Genomic DNA, 3,701 nt, shown 5'->3' with positions numbered 1-3,701 from the left:
AACATTTAAATTTTAGTGGCATTTTTAATTCAAATCCCAGTGACACAGATTTACTTCCATACACTAGGCATAGTTTTATACCAGTTTTTTTGTCAACCTCTTGGGAATCTTGAACCGCAATCAATAAACAATACATCTATTATTCTACTCAGCTTGTTGATTAATTAAACAAAGCTACATTCTGCTTAAAGCATAAAGTTGTAAAATTATGCTTATCTCACTATAAAATGTTAACATGGCATAATCTGTAGAATTTCTAAGCTACCTATATTTAAATCAGCAGACCTAATTTTAAGTTTTAGTCCCTTTTTTGTGTCTGCAGGGCAATTATTTCAATAATAGGAATATTCATAAGTGTCTGAACTTGCCCCCGGCTAGTTCTCCAACCATCTTTCTCCTGATATAATAACTGGGTCTCAGAGGGGTTGTAATGAGAGGATGACATACACGTTTCTAACTACGCCCTTCATATTCGTACCAATTCTCTGGAGAACCAAATATAGGAACGGATCAAGCATATTTTGATATAGAATCCAGTTGTTGAGTGATTCTTCCACAAAAAAAAGTTCTTCTTTTTAAACCTTTGTGAAAATCTAAAGGGTCTTTATGTTCTTTAATCAGGTGTATTTTTTGTCCTTTTTCTCATGGATGCCATTTTTGTTCAGTCTCTTTTATGTTTAATCATGGACGGCCTTGTTTAGGGTTCTTTTGTTCCTGGATGAGTCACCAACGCCTTCCTGAAGCTATATGATTGGCTTAAAGTTCCTTTTTGTGGTTTGTAGACACTGGAACCAATTTCTAAATAAACCAATATAAATGTGATTTTAAATGTGACTGGTTGACTTTATGTTGACAGACAAGTTTTATTTAAGGAGATTCTTTCTTGTACTATTACAGTAATTAACTATGGGTGGTGCAAGTATAACTGAAACAAAAGAATCAAAGTTTTGTTTAATATTTCACTGAGGATTAGAAAGGGAAGGGTTGATTTTTTTGTAATTCTATTCAATTTCACGTTTAACAAAGATGTTTGAAGAGCTAAAACTGTGACTCCCAGCAGTGAACCAGCTTCCACCCAAACTAATCTCATCACCGTCTCAGGGAAAAAAATGAATGTTTGGTACATTTGGTGTATGTTCGCGTTCCTGCTGCTCAGTTACACAGACGCTCCATCTGTCTGCTTTAGAGCTGCACTTTGCAGTCACCTTGAAATCACCTCTCTCCTACACATCCTTCCACCGCTAATAAAACCATGAACACGCGCAGATAACTGCTCAGTATTACATAAACGCTTCCAAGCTTTCATTAGGAAGGTTTTATTTTGCAATGTCTTTGACAGGTAAGATACAAACCGGTAATGACTGAACTGGAAAGAAGAAAAAAAAAAACTGGTGAGCTCCCTCCCTAGTTATTAAGAGCTTGTACAGAGCTTGTTACATTAATGCGTTATTCGAATCCTGTTTGCACTAACAAGCTAATTAAAAGATGTGATTAAGAGATTTCTAACCATTTCTTCTTTAGCTGGAGTCATCTTTTGGCATTTCGTTTACTAGTCACTAAACATATATATAGATATATACACACCTCTCTTTGCTATGATATATATATATTTTTTAATCACAGAATAACAGCCAGATAAAGTAGCTTTCTGGATTCTCCCTATTCGCCTTTTCGGGGCCCTGCTTTCAGCACATCCCAGCAGGTAATCTAATTGTTGTAAGGACAGATGTCAAACCTACTTCAGTCAGAGTGCTGCCCTTCTAAAACTCGGCTTTAGACCTTTTACAGGGCACTGAGAGAGTGTAACTTTATAATGAACCTAATTATTTGAGATAACAGCACGAATACGGGCCAGCCTTTATTGCTTCGACTTTTTAAAATGGGTAATTTAGGTTTTCGTTCATCATTCAGTAACAACATATTAACAACTTGGGTGTAAGCAGCCCGAAAAGGTCTGACCAGGTTCTCATTTTGTAATGAGAAACACATTACTCTCAGATAGAAACATGAAGATTATCTGTGGGATTTATTGGACTTTGATAAAAGAAAGGCTGTTTTTTCAAGAAGAGATGTAAATGAAGAAAACTAAACAGATTATACATTTAAAGATCCTTCCATTGCTTTCTTTTCCCCTCGTTATGGGGTATAGAGTCTGCAAAGGAAAACCGGACATAAAGCTAATCTCTCATCCTATCCTGGAAGACCAGAGGGGTTTCTTGGTCAGAAGTGACATCCTGTCTCCCTGAAGGATTTAGTCTTTACCCCAGACTGTCCCCCCAGTGAGACATGCCCTGAAAACCTCCAAAGAGAGGAATCCAGGAGGTTTTTTAATCAGATGCCAATCTCACCTCAGCTGACTCGGCTGTCGTCCCTGTGGCCACCTGGTATATCTGCCGTTTGAGGAGTCCCAAGTCCTGACTAAGCCCTAAAGTCCTCCCTTTTTTACTTGACTTGGGTCCAATGACAGGTCTTTTGGTTTCTTTTGGAATCAGTGACCTTGATCACAGGTCCTGGAAGACCCATTTACTAATTCCATGTTCCCAACATTAACGCAGTAACCTAAAACCATGCGTTTACCTAGTTATAGATCTAAGCTCACCGTCACATTCGGCTTCATCAGGTCTGTGGGGCAATCTCTCCTGCCAGCAGATTAAACTCTAGTGAGTGGTGTTCCGTTGAAATTTCTACCTTCTTAACACTGCAAGTCTGATTAAACGGTAACAAAATTGATTTTCACAGTTTGACCTGGGCTGACTACCAAGTAAAACATTTTGTCCATGTTTGTTACGGGACATTGGCATATCTATTAAAGAAGTACAACGAAAAGCATGTCTTTAAAACACCACAAGTGACATCATTATTCAGTAGGCTATTAAAGTCCAAGATGAGCATCTGTTCATCCCCACAGACTAGGAAAGATCCCTGATCAAACTGTATATACCTACTTGGTATGGCTCAACCAACAATGACATTCTAAATCCCAAAGGCCAGATTATGGTTACATGAATTGGTAAGGCCCAATCCCCCACTATGGCTATCCCCCCTTTCAGGGGAGTGGTAGCTTAGTGGTTAGGGCATAGAGCTTGGAATCCTGAGGTTCTTAGTTCAAGCCCCACTCCCACAGACTGCCACTCTGGGTCCCTGAGCAAAACACCCTTAACCACCACACTGTTCCCTTGGCGCCACACAATGGCAGCCCACTGCTCCCCAAAGGAATAGATTAAATGCAGAGAGTTCAATTCGTTGCTCTGTGTAATGACGATAAAAGCTTGAAAGAAAGAAACGACTTACTCAACCTTGATCTTTCTCTCAAATTCATATTTCCTTACAGTAGACCAGAAATACCTCATAAAAATAACTTAGTCATTAAAGTTAGTTAAAAAAAACCCGCCTTTTGCGTGAAATAGACACAGTTGATAAAGAAAAACAAAACAAAAAACATGCTGTTACACACAGCTGTATTTCATACTTGAAAAACTTTCTTATAAAACCCCAATAAAGAAGAGCTGTTAGACTTAAGAGCAATAGATAAAAGTAAGTTTGGGAGAGGGCTTGTACACTGGAAAATATTTAAATCTAGATAAGTCCTTATTTCTTAAAATAAGTGCATTTGTTCTTGAATTGACAAGGTAAAACAGACATTTTGGCAGTGGAACAAGACAATTTACATTTAAGATAAGAAAACACAACTGCACTGTCTT

The 3,701-nt window shown here is 38.1% G+C and overlaps 1 protein-coding gene across 1 annotated transcript in view; it reads left to right on the top strand.

Annotated features, from left to right (window-relative positions):
* LOC107087038 (heparan-sulfate 6-O-sulfotransferase 3-like) overlaps positions 1–3,701 on the top strand; it is a 37,961-nt gene that overhangs the window by 15,751 nt on the left and 18,509 nt on the right. The window lies entirely within an intron of this gene.

The sequence above is a fragment of the Cyprinodon variegatus genome, unplaced genomic scaffold, assembly GCF_000732505.1.
Source record: "Cyprinodon variegatus isolate N-32 unplaced genomic scaffold, C_variegatus-1.0 Scaffold9, whole genome shotgun sequence".
In the NCBI taxonomy this organism is placed as follows: Eukaryota; Metazoa; Chordata; class Actinopteri; order Cyprinodontiformes; family Cyprinodontidae; genus Cyprinodon; species Cyprinodon variegatus.
The sequence above is the reverse complement of the archived record's forward strand: the minus strand, read 5'-3'. Positions and strand labels throughout refer to the sequence as shown.